The following is an 11,660-nucleotide window of genomic DNA, read 5'->3' on the forward strand; positions in this document are numbered from 1 at the left end:
TGCATTCTGCACCTGGTTTGTACAGAGACATGAAGGGAAATGTGCCACCAATCTTCAGAGAAGTAGCCAGGAACTACTATAGCAATGGAAGGTAGATAAGATGCTAACCACAGCTAATAAATTGTAAATATTTTGGAATGAATATAAATTAGAAAAATTATTGTGCAATAATTACAACTGCATCTTGCATTGTGCATGTCAAGAGATTAAAAGCCTATGACGTTGAGAGGGACATGTACAAACGCGATTTCACGAATCAGAAAGATGCAGTAACTCTTGCTATGTTCAGCAACAGCAACTACATTATCCATCAACAGTTGTTTTTTTTTTTTTATTCCATGATTAAAGGTGCACTAAGAAGGCTGTCCGAGGGCTGATTTTATTATACAATGTCTCTGGATATCCAGGTCATTATAAATATGGTAAGCTAACTTTTACTTTTAGTTATTATCAAAAAGATTTATAATTTTATTTTCCCAGGTAAACTCTCAGCAAATGCCTAAAAATATATTCTAACAGAAATAAAAGTGTTAATGTAGCTTTAAAACGATTTTTTTTTTTTTTTTAGTGAATGCTAACCTAATCTTTAGGATCATTTGTGTATTTAGCACATGACAGACATATAAAATAACAACATACACACTACATTGACCCTTAAAAATCAGTATGCTTCAGAATTGACTCGAAGGTATTGCCTGTTTCCAAACAGGATATGACTGAATAAAGGCAAATTTTTCAACTACCCTATGTATACACTTATCCAGCATCAGATCTATGTGTTTTAAATAAATGACTCTATGTCACTGTGTATTCTCCATTTATTTCGCATATAAATATTTTATAGATATAATTATTTAGTGGATATTCTCAGAGTAACATTATTAATGCAAAAATTGAATAAACATAAATGTAAATAAATTGAGATCCTTCTATAGATGATCGTGGAATAGAATATTATGCGCCAATACATGAATAAATTACAACTACTGATAAGCCCTCTTCTTCTGATGGTGTAAATAACTTAACCAAAATTACCATTGAATTGATTTGTATATCTTAGAAAAGATATATCCCATTTTCAATATGAGTTCTAGTCCTGACAAAAACATTTTAAGATATTTCATTTACTGTACTATTATTTCAATGATAGTATATTATGGAAAATTTTGCACCAACTAAATTTGGTTTTGAAGGATGATCAAGGTATGTGCTGTAGAATATGTCCTGCAGTTAATGTACAAACTGTGTATTCAATACTTTCACAAACCCTTATAAGAAAGGCCAAGTTAAAGGGCATTTACTCAGGCTTATTTTTGCAGACTAATAAAAAGTGCTCAAATGGTATTATTAAATAAAACACACAATTTTTATTTCGGAGTTCTAATCAACTTTAGGGATACCTCACCAGCCTAACTACTTACTCCAAGGATTTAGTAGAAGACACAAACAATAAGAATCATGGGTTAATAAAATTATAGTAGCTCAATAATTTATGTAATGATAATGGAGACTAAGGCATTAATATTTACTAAAGTTTCTAATGTGTTGGTGCCTAGGATAGAGTATAATAAAGGCCCAAAATATTGACTGACATGCTTTCACCTAGTGAAGACTCTGGCAGAGCCCACTAATAAAAGGTGCTGGTTTAATATTTCTATTTATTTTAGTTTCACTAACTAGATAATTGAAATCAGTTCCAGTTTCCTTTTTCACTTCCATGATATATTTTAGGGTTTCCAGGAAGGAAGAAGGGAATTGAGACTTGTCTGTGAAATAACCAATAGCAGAAGTAGCATGTGCCATGAGAAATCTTTCATATGTAATGCTTTCCGAGCTAGAATGTATATACTATATGCTAATATGCCACAGCACAAAATGAAAATTCACCACTCAAAGCTGGTCTATCTATATACAGGGGAAAAGTGTTTTCTGATTGGGAAGCTTTCAAATTAGCATATTGGATTTAAGCTGACACAAGTGTATAACTAAAGGACAGCAGAAAAGAGAGAACAGAAGTGATATATGTTGAGAGCCTACTCTTGTGTTTGGAATACTGCTTTTCTGAATCCTCACAAGTATAAGGAGGGAAGGCCAAGAACTGCAAAAGACCCCAAATATCCAAACCAATATTGAAAAAGAAATAGAGAGTTGGAGGACTCACATTTCTTGGTTTCAAAACTTACTACAAAGCTACAGTAATCATAAAAGTGTCAACTTGCATAAGTATTGACAGATAATGGAATACAGATAATGAAATAGAATTGAGAATCCATAGGAAAGTTATATATTTAAGGCCAAGTGATTTTCAAAAAAGATGCCAAGACCATTCAAAGAGGAAAGAATAGTCTCTTCAGCAAATGGTGCTGGGACAATTGTATATCTAAATGCAAAAGAATGAAGGTGGACCCCATCTCACACTATATACAAAAATTACCCTAAAATGGATCAACAGCCCAAGTATAAGATGTAAAGCTATAAAACCCTTAGAAGAAAACATAGAGGTAAATCCTCATGACCTTGGATTGGCAGTGGAGTCTTAGATATGACACCAAAAACACATGCAACAAAAGAAAAAATAGATGAATTGCACTTCATCCAAATTAAAAACTTTTGTACATCAAAGTACATTTGACTATCCAAAAAGGAAAAGACAATTTATGGAATGAGAGGAAATATCTACAAATAATATCTAATAAAGGCCTTGTATCCAGAATATATAAAGAACTCTCACAACTCATCAACAAAAAGACAACCCAATTTAGAATATTGGCAAAGGACTTGAATAAACATTTCTCCAAAGAAGATACGCAAATGGCCAACAAGCATATGAAAAGATGCTCAACTGCATTGATCATCAGAAAAATGAAAATCAAAATTACAGTAAGTACAACATCATACCCACTACAATGATTACTATTTCAAAAAAAAGGAAAATAATGTTTTCGCAATGATATGAAGAAACTGGAATTCTCATACATTGCTGATGGGAGCATAAAATGGTGCAGTAGTTTGATAACTTCTCAAAATTTAAGCGTAAAATTATCATATAACCCAACAATTCCACTCCTAAGGGTATATGCAAAGGAATAGAAAACTGGTACTCCAACAAATACATATACTCATACATTTATTGAAGCATCATTCACAAAAGTCATAAGATGGAAACAGCCCAAATTCATCGTTCATTGGATGGATTAACAAAATGTGATATATTCATACAATGGAATACAATTCAGCCACAAGAGAAATGAGGTACTGATATGTGTTACAATGCAGACAAACTGTGAAAATGCTACACTAAATAAAGATAGATGCAAAAATTCATATATTGTATGAATCCATTTACTTGAAATAGCCAGAACAAATAAATCCATAGATTCAGAATGCAGACTGAAAGAAATGTCAGTATTTGAGGGGAGATGGAAATGGGAGTGACTGCTTAATGGGAATGGGTTTCCTTTTGGAATGAGAAAAATGTTTTTCAACTGGATGGAAGTGGTGTTTACAACACATTGTGAATCTACTAAATGTCACTGAATTGTTCACTTTAAAACAGTTAATTTTGTTATGTGAATTTCAGCTAAACAAAATAAAAATGTAGAATATTTTTTAAAAAATTACTTAACCTTTATTTATTTGGGGGGGGGGGGCCAAGAGAGAGGGAGACAGAAGATCCAAAGCACTCCAAGCTGACAGCAGAGAGCCTGACATAGGGCTTGAACCCACAAACTGCAAGATTATGACCTGAGCCGATGTCGGAAGCTTAACTGACTAAGCCACCCAAGCACCCCTGGAATAAATTTGTAAAAATAAGTATAGAAGCAGAAAATGCTGCTGTAAGACCTCAAGTTTGGAAATATGTAGAATGCATCTTTATTTCACTTATTGATGGAGATCCCAGGGCTAATAAATCCCCCACGTTGTTCACTTTTTTTCTGGTTAAACACTGTTCTCTTTCATTCAATTCTTTTCTCAAAGTCACTACATAATGATATAGCAGAATTGGAGGTTTACTTAGTTGAAAGGGATTTATGCTTGTGCGTGTACATGTATAAAGAATAAAGAACTTAACTTCATTCATGACATCAAGCTATGCTTGCTAATTACATGAGAGGACTTGGAAAGTTTCAGGTATTTCTTAAAAAATATAATAGGAATGCAAATAGGACGGCAGCATAATCTGGTCAAATTGACCAGGGAGTTGAAATTTTAAAGGAGTGAAATCAATCTTGTGTTCATTGGGCACCAAATAACTTGAGACTTTTAGAAGCAAGCAGCATTATGGAAATGAAAAATAAATAAAATAAACAAGTCTATCAGTACTTTCCAATTTAATCCTAATTTGCTCTAAACCAAGAATAGACAAATACTTTAGGCCCATAATATTTATTAAATATTGGTTCCTTAGAAACCTAGCTCATCAAAAGCTACTTACACAGCAAATCAACCACGAAGAATTTTTTAAATAGATTTCACCGCAATTAGACATTTGGTAAATTTCGTTTGGATCTAAACTTGTTCTCCTATTTAATTAAAAGATTCTCAAAAATTTTTTGCCCTGAGTACCAATTAAGTAATCCAATTCTTCAACAAAATGTTGAAGCCTTACCGCACTCACTCACTATACACATGCGCGCATGTGTACAGACACACACTTCATCCTTCTCGCTTGTTAATTGTAAGTTTCTTCATGCAGCTTTCTGTTGGCCTCATCTGTCCACTTTCTGGCGAGCTAAACCAAAACAATCATAATCTAACTCTGCAGGCAGAGGTCTGGGACTAGGAGTGTGATCCTGACACTTCTAAGAAGCAGACAGGAGCAGAGCCCTAAGGAAATACCAGAGACATTAACGAGCAGGAAGGCTCACCATTCTAGAGTAACTAGATTTGACTATCCATCGCTCCTGATTTGGGTAATTCCCTTAGGAACAGGTAGATGAGATAAGACACATATATATTCATTTGCCCTTAAGAGAAGTATATCAATCGGGCACCTGGGTGTGTCAGTTGGTTAATCGGCCAACTTCGGTTCAGGTCATGATCTCATGGTTCATGAATTCAAGCCCAGGGTCAGTCTCTGTGCTGACAGCTCAGAGCCTGGAGCCTGCTTTGGATTCTGTGTCTCCCTCTCTCTCTGCCCCTCCCCTACTCGCACTCTGTGTTTCTCGAAAATAAGTAAATGTTTAAAAAAGAGAACTATATCAATACCAGTCATTTATGTAATTCTTACTATAAGCCAGACTTATATCAGTTTTTATATTACTTATCTACTATGCAATGAGTCAAGAATTTAGCGACTTATACGAATAAACATTGGTTATATTACACAATTTATGAGGTTCAGGAATCTGGGGTTAATTTAACTGGGTGGTTCTGGCTTAAGATCTAATGAGGGTGCAATCAAAATTTTGCCTAATGCTGGAGTCATCTGAAGGCGTGGCTAAGATACAGCACTCATCCAACGTAGCTGTTGGCCAATGGCCTCATATTACCACAGATTTAGTATCTTAAGACAACAAAAAGTCATTATCTTATAGTTTTGTAGTTCAGAAGCTTCACATGGGTCTCACTGGGTTAAAATATATGTATGCCATCAATGCTGTCTTTATACCATTTTTATGGGAGGTCTGTCTTTTCCATATTCTTTCTTTATCTTTAAAGACAGCAACAGCAGATTGCATCCTTCTCACATTGCATTACTCTGACCTCTCTACTTCCCTCTCTACTTTCGAGGACCCTGATAATTTCATTGAGCCTACTTATATTATCTAGAATGATCTCCCTATTTTAAGGTCAGTTGATTAACAATCTTAATTCCATGTGCAGTTGTGGGAGGCTGTATAACGCCCCCCTCAAATGCCCATGTCCTCATTCCCAGAGCTTGTGACTATGTTACCTTACATGGAAAAGGAAACTTTGCAAATGTAATTAAGTGAAGGACCTTGAAATGACAAGATTATTCTGGATTATACAGATGGGGACCTGGCATCATCACAAAATGGAGGCATGGGAGTCTGAGAAAAAAAGAGAAAGGGAGAGACAGAGACAGAGAGACAGACGTGGAGAAAGATAGGGAGGAGAGGGAAGGAAATTAATAGAGAGGGAGATAAAGGAAGGAAGAAAAAGAAGAGAAAGAGATAATGAGGAGAGCAAGAGAGAAATGTGAAGCTGTGTTTCTGAAAATGGAAGAAGAAGCCACCAGCCAAAGAATGTGGCCTCTAGAAGACTAAAAAAGACAAGGAAACAGATTTTGTTCTAGAGCCTTCAAAAACAATGCAGCCCCACAGACCCATTTTATACCTCTGACCTCCAAAACTATAAAATAATAAAGTTGTATTGTTTTGAGCTACTAAATTTGTGGTATATTGTTACAATATACTAATTCAGTGCAATCCTGACATATTCACAGGGTCGTGGGATTAGGTTGTAGACATAGATGGGAGGCCATTATTCTGCCTACCACAGCATCCATATTTTTAGGCACATGAATTTCTAAGTATACATTCCTGTAATTATAGTGGTCAATGAAGAATTGTCTTCTATTTAAATGAAAATAATTTTCATGCATGATGATGTCCATTATTTCAAAACTGTATTGACTTGCTGGTGGCAGGGTAATGGTTTTCAAAAGCTTTTTCCTTTCTTAAAATTCTCTGATAAATTCCCCATAAAAAGAAAAAATTATTTCTACAAAGCAGCCAAATGGAAATGTGACTGAGCTCAAAATATATAATATTCTCCCATGAATACTAATACATCCTTTCATTAAAAATAAAATACAGCTCAGCTAAAAGTATTGGCAGTGCACTGTTTCACCAATGTTTATGGAGTGTTCTTTGGCATAAGTTAAAAAAAATGTACTAAAGTCTCAAAGATGGCTTGTAGAAAGTAAAATGAGAGGAAGTTTTAATTTCCTACAAGGGAAACCAAAATAACAAGTAAAACCAGATCAATGATGAAAAAAAATAGAGAAAATCCAAATGGTACACCCACATCATGTGACAGAAAATCTTTAAATAAAACTAATCAAAGTACAGACTAGAATAGCTAAGAGCACTGAGAATAATCTAATGTTATTCAAGATAAACATTGATTTCAATTAGTTTTCTATATTCAACACTGAAGGCAAAAGTGTCGTTCAGGGAAAGGCAAAACAAGATATTGCTATTGACAATTAAACACAAACCAAGTTTAAGAGATGTTTAGGATTGACAAACTTTCATAAGGTATTCAGGGACACTTAATCCAACTAGATTGATTTCTAGGGAAAATATGTGATTTTATATTCAGTAGAATCATATACATTATTGTACAGGCAAAAGGCTTTTAATGTATTTTTACATCATTACAAACAATTACAGCAGCAGACAGGGCACTTTATAAGGCCTTCATGAATTTAATCCCTATATTTTTGTGCCTGGACTTGCAGAGAGGTCTTCAAGTCTTTATTCACCAACGTGATTGCAAAAGCTATTCAGACTATTTTCTTGGAAGGCAATGTCTAAACGTGAATTAAAACTTTTGGATTCAACCTTTTTCATTTTCACCTGGAAAGTTGAATCTGATGAAGATAGATTTTAAAACATTATTTCAAATCAGAGCATTTTAAGAACAATTCTGATTGTTTGCATATTTGAGATAAAGTCTAGCTCAATGGGTATTTGTTGAACTGAATGTATTTCTTCTGAACTGTAACTGAGACAAGAAAAATGGAAAAATGACTAACAGAAAGTGAATGCCAAACCACCAATCATTCCATAAAAATATTGGCATCCCTGGGTATTCAAAAGAATTTATATTTCCATCTCCTTTCCTTAATCCTTCCCTTCTTTCCTTCCTTTTTTTCCCCTTTCTAATGCTGATTGAGTGTCTACTATGTCCAGGCATTGTACACTGAGGTAAAAGAAATATGGTCCTCACTTTCATAAGACTTTCAGACTCGTGGATAAAGTAAGCAGATAGAAATCAAACAAGAAAAAATAGATAAATGTCATTGATAGTTAGTGTTATGAAGGGAAAATTTGAGTCTTCTGAGAAAGAACAGGGGGTTGATGGAAGGAGGCAGATTTGTTTGGATTATCAGGAAGATGTATCAAAAAAAGTGATATTAGGGGCACTTGGGTGGTTCAGTCAGTTGAGTGTCAGACTGCAAAGCTCATTTCATGATCTTGCTGTTTGTGGGTTTGAGCCCTGCATCGGGCTCTGTGCTGACAGGAGCCTGCTTCCGATTCTGTGTCTCCCTCTCTCTCTCTTCCCCTCCCCCATTCACACTCTGTCTATCTCTCTCCCTCAAAAATAAATAATTTTAGGGGCGCCTGGGTGGCGCAGTCGGTTCAGCGTCCGACTTCAGCCAGGTCACGATCTCACGGTCCGTGAGTTCAAGCCCCGCGTCGGGCTCTGGGCTGATGGCTCAGAGCCTGGAGCCTGTTTCCGATTCTGTGTCTCCCTCTCTCTCTGCCCCTCCCCCGTTCATGCTCTGTCTCTCTCTGTCCCAAAAATAAATAAACGTTAAAAAAAAATTAAAAAAAAATAAATAATTTTAACTGATATTGAAGAAAATCTGAAAGATAAGGAGTTATCCAGGGGAGGAATGGAGTTAGGACCCTCTAGGCAGAGAACATGGTGTGTGCTAAGACCAGGCAGTGGGAGAAAGTTTAGTGTAACCTTAGATAACTGAAGGCATACCAGGAGTATACTGCAATGTTACAGAGAGAGGCAGACAAGAACCAGATAAAAATTTTAGCTGGTCACACTGATTCAAAGATATTTTATAGGCCCTCTTTAAGTAGTAGGCCATGGGATTAATTTCTGCCCAAAGTTATGCAAACTTATGTATCACATGCATTTTTTCCCTCTTTCCTTTAAACAGAAGAAACATCCTTCTTGCTTCTTCCCTCCATGTGCTCCTTGTGATGACTGGAGCTCTAGCAGTCATCATGGACCATGAGCTTGAGAATCATACCAAATGGTGAGTGGGAAGGACTTAGGTTCTCTAACAGCTTCATAGAAACATCATACCATCTCTGGATTACTTAATTCTACATTTCTTTTATTTTAGGAAAGGCACACAACAAACTTTTTGAAGCAATGATTTTTGGGCGGATTTCTGTTATTGCAGCCAATACCTAATGCAGGAGACTGATGTAATCAAATAAGAGATAGCAATAGCCTGTACTATCACGATAGTGGATATGGAGAGAAAAGGACATGTTCAAGATGTATTTTGAAGGTCGAGAACAAAGGAGTTAACAATAGACTGGATATGGCAGGGTGAGGGAAATAGAAATGTCAAAAATTAATCCAAGATAAGTGACCTGAACCACCACGAACAACCATTTGATAGCTGGTGTCATCATTACTGAATGGGGACAAACTGAAGAGGCAAGACTTGAGAAGAAATAAAGACTTCACTTTGGATGTATTTCAGAAATATGAAGTCCTTCCATCATATTTGTTTTAAATCTGTGCTAAATCTATGAAGCAATGTATATATACCTTCAGAAATGAAGGTATTCACTAAATTCATTATAACATTCATAATTAATCATAATTTCACCAGAAGATCTATAACCATGAGTTTAGGGATTTTCACTGAACCTGAGCTGTTTCTTTTTTTATTTTTTTTTTTCCTTTATCTTACTCATAAGTAGATTAAGTTGCAGTGCAAACATGCCATTTCCTTTTGGTTGTTATGTATTCTAGAGGAAAAAAGAGAACACCCAAACAGGACCTATATTTAAACCAGAAGCTTCTCTCATTTTTCTCTAAAGGGAATACTAATGTTTTTGAAAGCTAGTGATTTACAATGTTATCTAATTCAAACCTTAGTCATAGGGCTTGTCATCATCATTTTCCAGATGGGTAACTTAGAGAAGTTAAGAAATGTCACCAAGGTTACAAAGCTGGAATAAAGCAGAACAAAAATTCAAAGCTAATCTGCCACATCCCGAGGTCTGTGTTCCTACTGCTAAAAATTGCTTCTCTCTTGCATGTTCATCCTATAAATAAAGCCAAACAGATTCCAAGATACTGTCTTCATGCTAATTAATTATAATAATGAAAATTCCTTTTGCAAATATATTTACATATGTATCCATACATATTTATGTATGTACACTCTGAACATTTTCTAATAAAGAACAATATATAAAGAGTTCAACCAGAGTAGAGCTTCTCATGAGAAACCCTATATCTCTTGGTCGCCCCTGGCATTGATTAAATTGAAGTTAAAAAAATTATAATTTAGTTCCATCTTCAGACAGTCCATTATCAAAGCATAATGCCTTTTAAATGAGTTGAAAGAAAAGCCCATAGGCAGTAAAAAGTAGTAAAATCAGGAATGATAGTCTAGTGTGTGATATTTAAATGAGAAGTAAGAGGAGTAAATAAAAGGGCACTGCCAATTCGAGCCAGGAGAAATTACAATACATCCACCAGGGAAAAGGGTGGAATACATTTTTATAGAAAAAATAATAATTTAGTGATATGGGCAATTCTTTCCCCTAGAAAATACCCTTCTTTTCCCTTAGGAAATGTCCTTCATTTTAAAATAAAATAAAGAAAATTATAATAATTTTCTTTATCATAACAATTATTCAGTATCCAGGAGTTTAGTTATTTTACTATCCACATAGTGTAAACCATCATGCAAATTGTTTGTCCTAAGTATTAGAATCAAAGGGAAAGGGTTTATATAAAAACACAAACTATATAATGTTTACAGTCATTGGAAACTCATTATATGAAAGAATTTGCACTTGACTGATAAGTAGATACAAAAGAGAAATAGTGTCTTACCTCAAGGAGTTCTCTTCTCAGTGAAAGTAATATATATATAAATGGGGGTGTATGTATATGTACATGTATATGCATATATATATATATATATATATATATATATATATATATATAACAGTATTTAAGTAAAGGCTCTCATTATAGGTATGCTATATTTATTTTTTTAAATTTTTTTAATGTTTATTTTTGAGAGAGACAAAGCATGAGCAGCGGAAGGGCAGAGAGACAGGGAGATACAGAATCTGAAGCAGGCTCCAGGCTCTGAGCTGTCAGCAGAGTCAGATGTGGGGCTTGAATTCACGAACCGTGAGATCCTGACCTGAGCTGAAGTCAGTTGCTTAGACGACTGAGCCACCCAGGCACCCCACGTATGCTGTATTTCTAAATCAGTAAGACAAGCTTCACTGCTTATGAACTTACTTGGTATATAGTTCACTACTAATGGTTTGTGAGAGGAATAAACAAATATTTAATATACATATAGATTATATTTTGTTATAAGTGGTCTTCAATTTGCACTCAGTTGGCATGTTTGAACATAGTATATTGACTACCCAATCATTTTAAGCTTTAAATGAAGACTTTCCAGCTGACTACCGAACAATTAGAGCAACACTTTACCCCCTGTCCTCATTCGGTACTTTTCCTTCTCAGTGATGTTTCCTAACTTATTTTGGGCTTCATCAGGCCACCCTCCTCCTAGTCTATGCCCCTTTTAAATCAGGAAACTGTACACTTTCAGTGACAGGCGATTTTTCTCTGGAGTCTTCTTTCTTTGCTGTCTCCAAATCACTTGGGCAAGTTCCTGTCTTGGTTCCCTCAGGTGTTGGAATAGATAAGACCGGACAATGGCTTGCCACCTG

Source organism: Leopardus geoffroyi, chromosome B2, assembly GCF_018350155.1.
Source record: "Leopardus geoffroyi isolate Oge1 chromosome B2, O.geoffroyi_Oge1_pat1.0, whole genome shotgun sequence".
Lineage (NCBI taxonomy): Eukaryota > Metazoa > Chordata > Mammalia > Carnivora > Felidae > Leopardus > Leopardus geoffroyi.